At 46.1% G+C, this 14560-nt stretch overlaps 1 pseudogene; it reads right to left on the bottom strand.

Annotated features, from left to right (window-relative positions):
- Positions 1 to 13650: 13650 nt before the first annotated feature.
- Positions 13651 to 14289, bottom strand: LOC147698463 (thioredoxin-related transmembrane protein 2 pseudogene; annotated as a pseudogene).
- Positions 14290 to 14560: the final 271 nt, after the last annotated feature.

Genomic DNA, 14560 nt, shown 5'->3' with positions numbered 1-14560 from the left:
CCTTCTGTACCTCAGGGGGGGGGCAGAAAGACTGGAACTATGCTGGGGGATTGGATGGGGGCATTGGCATGTCCATCTTGGGCAGCACCCACCCCTAAATCAAATGAACTAAAAAAAACTGGCATCTAGTGGGGGAGCAAAGGCCCTTGCCCAAGGGGCCAGTCCCCCCTACCAGGTGCCTAGTGGGTGGATCGCTGCTTGGGGATCGCCCTCCTGGGATCCACTAGGAAGATTCTACCCTTTCCAACAATACTTCTTGTGACTTTCAATGAGCTCAGGGGCCTGGGATAGCCCCCTGAGCACGTAGAATGTGAAATTTAAATGAGCCTCTCAGCTCATTTCAGTTTTGGTTTCTATGAAATGACGTCAGCTCGACATGCATGCTGATCATCATTTCACAAAAACCAAAAATACAGCCTCTGGAGCTTCCTGGGCTCCTTGATGACTCAGAGCTGAGCTGAATAGACCTTGGCTGCATTGTGGCTGCATTTAGAGAATTGGGAAGAGTTTTCCTTGCACCTGAATAGAGCCTGTCTCCCTTGCACAATGCTGACTCCAACCCCTGTGATTATACTGCACCAGTGAGGACAGAACTGGTTTGGACTGGGCTCCCTTGCACAAAAAAGAACAAAGACAAAACGGGGTGTAAGTAGTGGACCTTAAACTCCAGAACTTTAGATTACTTCTGGGCTCAAGGGGAACCTTTGCCAAGGAGAAGAGCTGTGTGCTGTGTGTGGTTGGCCATCAGTTGCTGCTTCTACCAAGAAAAAGACAAAGACTGGACTTTTCTAAGAACCTGTTGAAGAAGAATCTCCAAGGGCTTGTGTGTGCTGGCCTTCTGTACTAAAGTCTCAGGGACACAAAGACTTTTCCCCCAGCTCCCCTGAACTCTATTGCTGTGAGTTCTGGCCTGCCAGGAGATGCCTGTTTCAGTTTTGGACCTCTGGAGGTTGTTTCTGCTGTTGGGAGCTGGAAGAGACTCAAGAAAAACAATCTCAGACGCCGTCTGCGCCACCGCCATGATGCCGCAGCCTGCACCAAGGCCAGGAGCACTGCTCATGAAGTGCACAACGAACCGCCCGGCCCGCACCACAGTTCCGATGCCTGCCGACGCATGCAGTTATCAGCATTCCTAACACCAGTGCTCCCACTGACTCCGTCAGACCAGCGCCTGCATCCTGCTATTGCGGCGCCAATAACCACCGAGTATGACTTCAGGAATTCGCCGACTTTGCATCACCTCACTGCCAATGCAACCTACTTTCCCAGTCCTGGAATCAAAATGGCACCCCCCCTCGTGGACACGATGCCTCGCCTCTCCCGTGGTAGCCAGGGAGCCGACCTCGACCTGAGCACTGATGCCTAACCTCCTCGACGCCGTTCATAGTCATAGACTTTGTTTTCCAAGGTACTTTTTGTTTGGGGGTCTGTGTGACTCCGTGCCTGATGCCGCGCACCTCGTGGTCGGTGCTGTACTTTGCATTTATTGCTGTCACAACCTCGTAATAGCCCCAGGTGGAGCTATTTGTTTTCCACAAGCTTTATTTTGAAAATAACCGTTTTTACAGTTTACCTGTATGTTGGATGTTTGTCATTTTGGTCTTGTTGAGATTAGATAAAGGTACTTTATTTTTCTAAACTGGTGTGGTGTCCATTTGTGGTGTTATCACTGTATTACTCTGTGTTTTGAGTACAAATACTTTACACATTGCCTTTGGATTAGCCTGTCTGCTTGTGTCAAGTTACCAAGTTGGTGAAAAGGGGTTATCTAGAGTGTGTATACCCCTTACCCTGACTAGAAGCAAGGGTCCCTACTTGGCAACGGTACCTACCTCTGCCAAATAGAGACCCCAGTTCCAACACTAACCCCCCCTAGGAACTCGAGCAGTGTGTTACTATGAATGGCCCTATAGATTGGGAGACAGTGTGCCTGTGAGGGCACGAGGCCCACACACAATACGCCTAGCCTACAGATCTGGGCAATGCTGGAAGGTGCAGGACTGAGGATGACATACCGCGCAAGGGATTGTTATGAAGCAGGGTTAGATTCTGGGCAGACGTGATGTCAGAGGGAGGGTAACATACCTTTGATGCCCTGGCCCTGGAATATGGGCTAAGCCCGGAACAGTTCTTATTGTACTTGGTAATCAGAGAAGTGATGTGGAGGACGTTGGGTTCTGACTGTAAACTACACACATCAAGGGTCCTGCTGGAGGTGGCTTTAAAAGGAAGGAATTCCGCTAATGCCATTACCTAGCTATATTCCACATGGCGGCGGCAGTCCACTGGTGAGACCAAAAATCCGTGAGACTGGTGGAGACTGGCACTTGGAACTAACATCCCAGACAAAGTTTTGACCCAGTGCCTTCAATCAGTTAGGCAGGTGAGACGTAATGCTTGGTTTTCCCTCATTCAATTTCAGTACCTACATCATGCATATCTCATGCTGCAGAGGATTGGGAAGATGTTCCCAGGAGAGAATAGTAAGTGTGTCAGGTGCGGTGTAGAGGAGGCAGAATTTATACACATGGTGGGGTTGTGCGTCGTGATACACCGCTTCTGATTGCAGGTCTTGCAGAGGGTGTCAGAGGTAACGGGATGGCTGTTCCTGCTGGGCCCTGTCTGTTGCATACAAGATGTAGGGTACGTAAGCAAGAAAACGAAGGACCTGATGAGGTTCCAAAACCTAGCATTGATGTGGGCCAAGTGTTGCAATACTATGGCGCTGGCTGAACTAGCTGTACACAGAAAGCTGCGTATAAGTGGGAGCAGCATGGGTCCACTGGAACGCTGGGCGACCTATCCGGAGAAATTAGAGGCAAACCCAGATGACCACCCTCCATGAGAGTCAATCATCTCGCAATAATTAGAGGTGCAAGGACTACACTTATCTTACACAGATGTTTGCCTCTTGGAAAGGCCGGGGGTCTGGTGGATGTGGGCACTTGCCAGGCCCTGAGGAACACCTCTAATGTCGTTATCCAAAGGACATCCTGACACCAGATTGGGTACTGAATGGGGTATAACAGAGATGCAGGGTGCGGGGGTGGAGGAAGAAATTCCAAACACACACACACACAGGTTTTTTTGTAATTTGTATTTTCTCTTTTTGTATTGTTCATTTCGAAAAGTGAACGTGTTTGTTGGAGTTGCCTTTCCTCCTGTGAAGCAATTTACTTCCAAATTGACTCAGAGGAGTACTCAATGATATTCCGGCCAGGCACCCATGCTCCCCCACAATGATGGAGTCTTGTTGGGGGAGCGGGCAACCCACAGATTTTGTATTGGATGATAATATGAACAAACACGACCGAAATGTAACTGACTTCCTTCCTCCGTTACAGAGTGGTGTTATTGTATTGCATATGTGGATTTGTTAACTATGGGAAAATGCAATATACATAAAAAGAAACAAGCATTTGCAATGCAATCGGCCTCGCCTTTGGGACCTTATAAGTATTTACCTATGCTGCATACTATCGCACATTACTGCAACGTAGCCTCGCTACGGACTGAGGGGCAGGGATTTGGGGTCTGGCAGTAGATTTTGCAGCAGCTTTTACAGCTGTAGTGACAGAATCTGGTTGTCAAATACAGATTTTATTTTATCATTTTTTAAAGCTGAAATTATGTATGTATGTAAAAAATGAATTGTGCATTGATCTTGAATTAACCATATCATAATTAATTTGAAATATTTCAAATGTATTTTCATTTTTGTTTGAGGAAAGTAAACGAACGAGGGAAGAACCGTTATGAGTTATGAATAATAAAAGCAGATGCAGCGTTTTCACATAGGGCCAGATTTTGATTGCCAGATTCCTCCGAAAAGAAACTACATACTTGATATAACTGATGCTCACATTGAAGGAAAACTTTGGGGTTTTTCAATTAGCAGAGAAAAGGGCGAAGAGAAGTAATATAAGACTAAGGTTCATGCCATCCACAAATGTACAAATACATTTGGAAACCGGCAAGAGGATACTGATGCTTGTGAACATTTCAGGGAATCTAAACTCGCAAGGACCTCCGCCCAAATGGACAGCAGAATGTAGGACCCACGAAGGACTATAGATTTATATATACATATATATGTATAACTAACACAAGTGAGAATACACAAGATGCGTAGATCAAGCTTAACACGGAGGACACACTAAATAAAATACAGTTGAGGAACCAGCTGTGAGGAAAGGCTACTTTCAGCGAACTGTAGGGTTGTAATAGAAAGAAAAGGTGTCAGGCCCTAGAAGAAAGTAAGAACTTCCATCTCTTGGGAGTGTTCAGTAAATTATTTGGCTGCTACTCTGACCCATCCGCTCCCCTTGTGTCACAGGCACCTCCCTCGGGTTGTCCTTCGCCTTGCTGCCTCACATGTATGGCTAGCCCAGCCCCATGCCCTGGTTGCATCAGCGGGACTCTGCTAAGGTTAGGCTGGGGAATGAAGTTCAGAAGGATGCAACCCATAGCCCAGCAGCGCAGCGAAACCCTAATGATGCCCTGCCACTAAATCCTCAACAAGCCTAGAGAGAATGCTGAGCAGTGCATGACGGTAAACTGAGTCCAAACAAAAACAGGTAAATGAAACCTGCATCCCGAAGTGCTAGTCCGCTCTCTGAAGGAAGGAACATCGGTCTCCTAAAGACAGGCGCAAATGACATGGCAAAACTCCTCCGCTTACTTCTTGCCGAGCTTGTGTCTGCGTCCCCCATTGCTGCCACTTAGAAAAAGAAAGAAGTTGAATTTCCCCAAGCGGACCACACACTCAACCCAGAGGACAGAGTGCGGACAGACGATGGAAGCTTGCAGTTGATGACTTGGCGGTTGTTTTAGAGCCGTAAACTAAATGCTTTTCTACGCATCACTATTACTATTACAGCAGAACTTTGAACTTGCCCCTTGGAAGGCGTGCCTTGTCCAACTGCCCGCTTTGCTTACACTTTAAAACTTCTCTAAGCAGCAACATAAGAGATATACAAAGCCTGTGTTTAATCTCTTTCTGGCGGATGTGGGGAGGAGAGAGGTGGCCCGCAGGAGGGGCCCATTTTAGTTGGAAAGAATTAAATGCCCTCTCACCACCGCTGAGGCCTGCCAGCAGCCGCCCTGCCTGCCCCCTCACATTACCGGGCTTAGAATGCCATCTCCCCTCTCCCCTCAAGATGGGTCATGAGCGGCTGAACAGAGCCCACGCTCAACCACGTACAGTTAAGCTGCTCGCAGATTTTCTGTTTCCTCGGAGGATGTGCAGTGAGCTCTTCATGGTAATTGTTCTGCTAAGAGCCGAGCCTTTTCTGATAATCCCTGTGCAAGATACAGGGAAATAAACAGAGTGTTCATGCAGTGACAACCCTGTTTGCAGCTCTGCGAAGCGTCCTCCTTTAAGACTACGCCCGCTTCAATTTTCTACACCTATGTATGAATATATTAAATAAATGAATAAAAATATTCCAGTTTTACAGGCACAAATAGTGTGGGCAGTGTCCCGAGAGTGGTGGGTGCGGCGGCCGCCACCATTGTGAAACAAATATGAAAGCACGCATGGCGCTCAGAAAATAAACAAGCGCGTGGCAGCAGGGGAGGGGGACTGTGCGATTCCCATGCGGGAGCGTGCAACAATATGGCGCCGCGTGCTCCCGCAAGGAAATCGCCAGACATGCTTGCGTTGCCATTGCAAGCAATGCAACACGTGCACGTCTTTGCAGGGAAAGCTGTGCCGATGGCAATAGGTCTCTCTCCTATGCAGCGCATGCATGCTGCGTAGGTAAGACCTAAAAAACGAACAGGAACATGTATAAAAATCACATAAGGTACTGTGCAAATACTAAAAATATGATCAGTGCAAATGTGCTTGTGTAAACAAACTTTAACCAATGGAGACAGATCTCAAATTAAGTTCTACTATTGAGGAGGAACCTCCTCACTAATAGAACTTCATTTGAGATCTGTCTCCTTTGGCTAATGTGTCCCACCCCTATTTGGTTCTGAGGAATCACCAACCACAACCCCAAGGGATCTGTGATCAATGACCCAATCACACACAGTCTATTGAGTTTATTATTGGGTATTTGGAACATTCAATGGGAATTGCCATCCAGTGGTCTGTTATCCTTTCCTTATAAAGAATCATGGATTATTCTTTTATTTAAACTCTTTTTATTGGTGATTACAATGTTAGTCTAGAAAAGGAAAATACAACATATTCATTTTGAGTTCCAGTCCTTTTTACAGCATTACAATCTCATTAAAAGTTACAGCGTTAAGATTCGAATGTTTTGTAGGAATGCATAAACATAATCCTCCGCTAGCAGTGAATTACATTGTAGAACCGAAATCAAGCCAAGGTGTTCCATAACTTTCTGTCACTAACTGGGCTTCCAGGGGGCGTTAGGTGTCTAAGGCACATCTCATTTGTAAATAGCCGTAAAACTGTGTTTTATACACCAGGGGGCAGATTTATGTTAACTGGCCCATCCCCAGGGATGCACCAGTTAACGTACACCACAGTGCGCCACAGCTCCGCCACCCATGGTGCGCCGCATTTATAATGCGGCGCACCATGGTGCAAAAACGGCACAGATGCGTGACGCATCTGTGCCGGAAATGTGGCGCATTGCTGGAGTTGCGTCGCAAGCGCGACGCAGCTCCAGCAAGGCTCGGGGGTGCCCCATCTACACAATGCTGCATCAAGACCTACGCCTGCTTCAAGAAGGCGCAGGGTTTTGACGCAGCATTGGCCTGAAAGTGACTGAGTGAAATCTCATAGATTTCACTCAGCCACTTTCAGGAGGTGTTCCTGTGCAGGAACGCCCCCCCCCCTGCGCAGGAACGCCTCCTTATGGCGCAGGGCTTTACAACGTGACGCATCTCCTAGATGCGTCACGTTGTAAATATGGCGCATTGTTTGCTCCGCAGTTGGGTCAAATAAAGTGACGCAATTGCGGCACATGGGCATCATAAATCTGCCCCCTAGAATTCTGTTGCAACATCTCCAAACAGTTTAATATGACTTCCTTTCCAAACTGCGCTCATGGTCGATATATAAATCCAATCCAACTGAAAGAACCGCTGAAGTCTTTCTGTGTAGCTAACCATGTGCCCTGCATAGAGGAGCCTTTGCAGTAATGTTATTATGTAATGTAATGTTCTTCAGCGTGGCATGCCAACTGAGAAGTGGGAGTCTTGTGATGAGATGCAGGGAGTGGGGTAGAACCAGGGCCGGACTGGGAACAGAAAGCAGCCCTGGCAAATTTAGCCAGACCAGCCCCCGTCCGGCGCGGAGGGAGCGAGCGAGCGAGCGCAGCGAGCGAGCCGGACTGGTACTAGGGGGGTTTGGGGGGATTATCCCCCCCAAGAAAATTTTGCAAAAACGACAGACCAAAATGGTGAATTTTACAGCACATTTTTCATTACATATTCAAATTGTAGCAACTTTCAAAGCACAGTAAATAGTAGATGATGACCTTAAAGAACATCAGGTTACCCACCCAGTCATATGTACCCAAAGATATTCTTTCAGAGAGCATCAAAAATAGACACAAGTAGTGAATCAGAGAGAACAAAGTAAAAGTGAGAACAGCCCCTATACTCTCCAAATCATGTACTGCCAAAAAAATGTGTAAAAGATCCCCCTAGAATCCAAATCTATCTCCAATCTGGCATCAAATAAGTATGGTGAAATAGTTGATGCAGACCGATTCGGCGCAGCCCCCAATTTTGCATTGAAATGGCCAGCCAAAATCATATTGAATGGCAAACCCAAACATGAACTTGAACTCCTATTTGTCAATATATCCACAAAATACAACAGCTGGGAAAAGATATCTAAATGAAAAATTGTATTATAAAAATGTACTAGAACCCGTGCTTAATTTGAGACGGGGCTTTCTGGTGCTAAGCACCAGCACTTAATTGGTTTCCGGCGCTCGGCACCAGCACCTTATTGTCTGCACCATACTTAGAACACATGGTGGCGCTGCTCATCTAATTTAGAGATGAGCAGAACAACAGTAGTTTAAGAATACCGTATACTTTGAAATTGATAATACCTGCCTCCCCAACCATTCCTTTAGCTTTGGGTACCAGGAATAATCTGAACTTTTGCATTTAAGCGCGAGAGAGATGGTTAGTAGTTGTTTTGACAGCGATGACAAGGGCGATGGGTGGTGCAAGCTGCAGTGGCTTCCTGGTCAGAGCCCTGGAACTTAATATTTTACAAATTAAGCACTGACGAGAACCAGACCTGAGTTGAGGCCCCACTTTGAATCAAAAGCCTGCATTTCCCGCGCCTCCCCCGGATATAACTGCACAATATTACAACCAATGTTGACCTTAAGCCATGTAGCCAATCCCACCTTGACCCAGCCAGAAGGCATTGGACAGGCATGGAGATTATAACATTTGTACCCATCATAAAAGACATCACCCATAACCCAAAGTCCCCTTGGGCTGGTTAGATGACTTATCCCTGTGTTCTGATTGTATACCACTGCAGCGGGGTATTTCAGCCCACCGGGAAGGGCCTGCCCTCCTACCACGCTCAGGGAAATACAGGGAAAATAAGTTAGCCATTCTGTACAACACTGCCCACATGGCAAGCCAGCATTTCTGGAATGATTCAAAAGGCACAAATTACAAGTCTTTGGGAAGTGTAGGCGGACAGGAACAGAACTGCCATTCTGCCCCGCAGCACTGCATCAATCATTATCCTCAAAGCCAGATGGAACCATAAATGTATTCTTGGACGTGAATGGATTCGCATGATACAGAAGCTGGAAAGACGTGTTCCTATTATCATGAGTTAACCGGATTGAAATATTTGTAGACAAATCCCAGGCCTTATTTTCACAAATTGAAGCAAAATCGATCCTTCTAAACGCTTTTGTGAGTCTGTAATCATATACATGGATTAGAGGAAAGCTAGGAGGTGTTATTAGCTGAGGGCAGAGCAGAGAGTAGAATATATTGGCAAATTTAACATATGGGTTAAATTGGCTTTACACGTCCCCAGGCACCCCAAGTGTTTAACTACTTTGTGATATTGTTTGCTCACAATTCTTACACACTTTTACCTATGGGGCAGTGGCATTCTGGGAAAATTGTGCAGATTGTCAAACAGAGCCCAGTGTAGACGTTTTAGGGTACTCTTTGCGAGGCCTAATTCAGTCAACTCAGCTCACATTATACTGAAGTTCAATCTTCAGAGATCTTTCTTTGGAAGCTCAGTCTTCCAAGCCTGTGACAGGAGGAAGTCTGCAGACACAAACTCCACTATGGATGGTTTGGGTACAATATAAAAATCACGGTGTGATCATCTGCAGACAGTACTAACTGATCTATGGGATGCAGGATAGGCATGTGTGATTTTTAAAACCCTGATCAAAAATATTATTTCTCTGAAGTTAGCTCTAATAAGAACTTTGAGGTCTATTCTAAACTAAATAATGTTATAGATCATGAAATCACACGTCCCCCCAGCATTATTTGAGATAAGCCCTACCTTCAAGATTTAGACAAAAGCTCATTTGCTGGCATTTTATATCCCTCCATTAAGAGAGTTATACATCTTATAGCTCCCGTGGGTTTATAGAGTAAACATTGATACATATGTTATGCTTTGCCAGTTTCTTTAAATAGACTTAAAACCTTAAGGGTACATTTTCTGGTTAGAAAGTGGAATAAGAAACTGTAAAGAAGTGATTAAACTATTCCTGAAATTTGATTACCATAGCGTGATGGAACAATGTAAAAAACGAGTTGATGCAGATGAAACATGCTTGCAAAAAATTGCCCTGTTGAGCCCTCTTAGTAGTATCTTATTTGGCAAATAATTTAATTTGGGTAGTTATTTATTTATTTATTTATTTATTTATTTATTTATTTATTATGAAATGTTACTTTGGTCACTTTCTTTTAGAATAGCCTGTGAATCACTCCTAACTCAGTGGCTAAGGTCCATATTTCAATGTTTGCGGATGGAGTAATTTCCGTTGGTCTGATTTAGGACTTTACGCCTGCCAGGCCGAGACTACTCTGCCCGCCAAACTTATAAATGACTACCAAGCGAAGGTAATGTAAAAAGCATTGGTGAGAACCGCCATTATAGCAGTTCCTGTCAATGCATTTTCCTGTTTGGCGCAGGGTTCCGTCAGCAAGACACAGCTCTGTACCAAACAATTTTCTTTTTTTATTTTCAAAATGAAAATCCCCAAACTGGAAAGTACAATTTAGTTTCACTGCCCCTTAAAGCTAGGGTTTCCTGCAGGTTGCGGGCAGTGAAAACTGACCTTTAATTCAGCTCATCTAAATTAGGTGGGTGGAATGACAGCTCAGTCTCCGACGGCCCTTACTCCACAAGGCCAATGGAGGGGATTCATCATGTAGGAGACAGAGTAGTCTCTGCCATTATTAGTCCTATAGGTCCATCCGCATATACATTTGCCCAGCAAACCGCATTCTTGGTGGTAAGGATACTCTGTTGCTATTGCAAGGGAATATCCTTACCACCAAGAATTAAATGTAGTCCTAAGTTATTTCGAAATTCTGTTTGACTACGACCTGGGTATGTCTATCATTTTATTGTACGTTTGTAATTGTTTTAGGAATTATAAATACCTAAATTATTCTATACAGGTCCCCAGCTTAATAGACAGGACCAGAAGTACATTAAGACCAATCTAGACCATTGCCTGGAGTGCCACCTGTGGGAGAGTGGCCTGTTCCCTCCTACCGGGCTCCTGTTGTGCAGGTAGACTGCCGTCTGTACTGGCTGCTTTCAGGGTAATGTTGCCCCTAGGAAGCTGTCATGTGCACTGCTTGCACGTGAGCTTAGAGATCAGCTGCCCTGTAGTGCAGCAATAAATATACACACAGAAGGGCCCAATCCATCCATAGAGTTTATTACACCACACTGATCAACCACCGTACAACTTTATGTAAGGTAAGTGGGCAACGTGTGAACAGTCCCAGGACACCGTCTGTAGCAGTGCTTGGCGGGGGCTATTTCACTACATTGGAACCACTTACCTGCAGGCTCAGACATAACTCTGGAGTAGGCGCAATCAGCCATCGAGTTATCACACTAGAGGTGAAAAATCTGACCTCAGAGTTACACAAAAATATCAATAACTATATATGCTAAAACCCACTGAACTTTCTCAGTAGGATTGGAACCTCTTATCTATATTTGCAGTGAGTGCATTAACCTGCTGATCTCTCTCTGTAGGATTGGAATCTGTCACATTCTAGTTACATTCAGATGTTTGAGTAACTCACAGAACTTTCTCTGCAGCAAGGACATTTACCTTTACCTCTGGAGCCTCCCTGCTTAGATAAGAAAGCTTGACAGGTTACACATGGGGCTCGACAGTAGGTATGGTCACCAAGCAAGATATCCCACTGACTCGGCCTGAAACAAGTGAGCTGCAGGTACCACACAGACTTCTAACAATGGAACTCGGTGATCTGCACTTTCTTTAACTGAGATCTCCACAGTGGATACATTAACCTCATAAAGTATCTCTTTTTAAACCAGAACATGCAAATTATATTAATTTTTCTGTCGTTTCTTCATGCCATGATTTTTCCTTTTTTTCTGCCTTGTTGTACTTGATTTTCCCTCTCTTACAGTCACATTGACAAACGTCACCTCTGTTCCCTTCTGTATGTTGCTGCTTATGTCTTTTTTCATTCTTTTTCTTCTGTGTCATACTTTTGCTCTTATACACACCCACCTTCTTTTAATTATATGCCTGTGGGTATTTATTTAGAACTACCTACAAAGCAATGGAGCTCTGTAGAAAAGTGGGGGTGAAGGTCGGAGTACAGAGGACCGGTGAGGTGGTTAATACAGGCAGGACAAGGGGGCGTCCTCCCAGCTGGGATTCACCATTTGGTGGGACGCCAGGGGAGGGGGAGTTACCTAAAGAGGAGGGTCTTTAGTTTATTTCTGCAGAGCTATAACCCCAAGATTTGTGCCACTATTACTCCGCCCCTACTAGTACCCCACCGAGGACCCACTGAGGCCAACCTGGAAATTATAGAGACCAGACTTAGTAGAGCAGAAATCGGCCGTAATCTTTATTGTGCATCCAATATCTGTCAGATCACCCTAAAAATTCCACCTAGGTCACATCTCCTCAGTGACTACGATCAGTGGACAATTTACCATACAAAATGTAATTTTGTATGATAAGCCGGGATCTAGAGGAATCGCCAAGTGGGGCAGGCCCTCCCATGGTAACCCTTGGCCCTCCTAAGGGCTATTCTCAAGCAAAGAAGGTGCATTTTTGTTTTTTTATATGTTTCCAGTGTGTCTTTGTGCCCCTAAACTCTGCTAAATCGCCTCACTTGCATGATAATGGTTGAGGCTCCTAAAAATCTCTGCACGGACAGGTGTGAAAGTCAGCAGGCATGGGTGCTGCTGTTCTCTCCCAAACAAAAGAACACCTGTGGATCTATGACGCTCCTGCAACAACAAAAGACAGGGAATGCAACTCCCAACAAAGGGTACTTTGAAATGCTAAACCTAAATGTGGCGTAAAGACCAGAGGTGCCAACTGGAATTGGGGATAGACCTCCTCAGCCTCCAGCAGGAAGGAAGCTCGCCCACTAGGCCTGTCGCCCACCACACCAGACAGTCAGGGCATCAATATCTAGGCCTCCTCCCATATGACGTGAGGCTGCCCTCCGGCCCCACAGTCCAGACAGTGCAGTGCTGAGCCCAGTCAAAGGTAAGCAATGCATTCACCCTGATAGAAAATTGACTAGATAGGTCACGCGAGGATGAGTTCAGGCCTGCACGAGTTGGTATAGATGACATGAGTTTGCGCTAGCCTATTCAAACATCTTCACGCTGTCTTTAGTAATGCAGAGACAACCTGCAATGTAAATGCAGGCACCACCACCACACATAAATCAATCAGATCTGGCCAGCGCACCGATGCAAAGCACTCACCTGCGGGCGGCAGTCCAGACAGGGGAAATTAAATTACGGGATGTGCCACTCTACGGTTAATCATAAAATACTCTTAAACCGTCTCCTCGACATGGGAATATCGGGAAAAGCCCTGGCTTGGTTCAGGTCTTTTTTAAGTGATCGAACCTTCCAGGTCTTTGAAGGTACATCGGTCTCTTCTAGTAAGCCACTGGGATGTGCGGTGCCGCAGGGCTCATCACTGAGCCCTACGCTCTTTAATGCCTACATGAAACCGCTGGCTGGGATTGTGCGTCCGCATGGTATTAACATCATTACCTATGCGGACGACACCCAGCTAGTGGTCTCTCTTGTGCAAAAGAGCAACCCACTACCGCAGTCCAACTTAACAACATGCCTGGAACAGGTCAAGAGTTGGATGACAAAGTCCTGTCTGAAGCTCAATGACGATAAAACGGAGCTTATGCTCCTAGGCCCCCCAACTCCTTCCACCTTAGAGTTGTTATGGCCTCTGAGCATGGGCACAGCCCCCACCCCTAGAGACAACATCAAAAGCCTTGGGGTGTGGATGGACAAATCATTGGCCTTCGACACGCAGGCAACCAAAGTCTCAGCGACCTGTTTTGGCCTCCTGAGGATGGTTAAAAGAATCCTTCCACTTCTTCCCTTTGAGGCCAGACAGATAGTTATACAAGGCTTAATTCAATCTCGCCTTGATTTCAACAATGCTCTGTACCTGGGGGCGCCGGAGTAAACTTTACAAAAACTGCAGCGCATCCAAAACTGTGCAGCTCGCACATTGCTTGGTACCCCTCGCAGAACCTCAATAAAACCTGGCTTACGAATTTCAGGCCAGCACAGTTGTACTTTAGGGAGAGGTCCACATATACAGGCGCGAAGGACTGACATTCCGAGGACCAGTTGGCAAAGAACTCCACGAGCCAGGTCACCCGTCGATCTTTATCAATCTCCTCATCGATGGTCTTGTCATTGAAATATTTGATATATTCTGGTCCCATGTAGAGATGGGGTGTACAGGTCATCAAGAACACTAGGCACAGGGTGAGATAGAGCAGTCCCATCAGGATGTCCAGACGGAAGAAAAGAATTGCATTGGCAACTTTACTGAACAGGAAGATGTTCCCCATGTGTTGCTCAATGATGATGGAGCGCCGGTTCTTCATCATGCCGATGGCGCTGAGAAACATCAGAATCTCGACCTCCCTCCAGTCAAAGTCGCAGGAGTTGCCGTCCTGGCGCTGGGTGGGCAGTCCCAGGCACAGCGGCGGCGCCTTCCGCACCAGCCGGAAGGCGAGCGAGAGCAGAGCCGAGAAGAGCTAGTAGGGCCGCGCCAGCCATCATTCCGCATTACTGTATCTGCTGAAGCATGGCGCCGCTTCTTGTGTTTGCGCTGAAACGTCGGCTGGTTCTGCTTACTCAGAAGTCACGATTTTGTTTTTCGTCTAGTCACGGTATGGGTTTTGTATTTTCTGGCTAGGCACAAACATTGGCTGGTTTTACACAGTCACAAGTCGGATTTCGTTTTTTGCTGAGTCACGCTACAGCGCGAGTCTGCACAAACAAACATCGGCCGGATTACCTCTCATTTTCGCTGTGTCACGAAACCTG

This window comes from Lissotriton vulgaris, chromosome 8, assembly GCF_964263255.1.
Source record: "Lissotriton vulgaris chromosome 8, aLisVul1.2, whole genome shotgun sequence".
Classification (NCBI taxonomy): domain Eukaryota; kingdom Metazoa; phylum Chordata; class Amphibia; order Caudata; family Salamandridae; genus Lissotriton; species Lissotriton vulgaris.
Note: the sequence above shows the minus strand (reverse complement) of the source record. Positions and strands in the feature narration are given on the sequence as shown.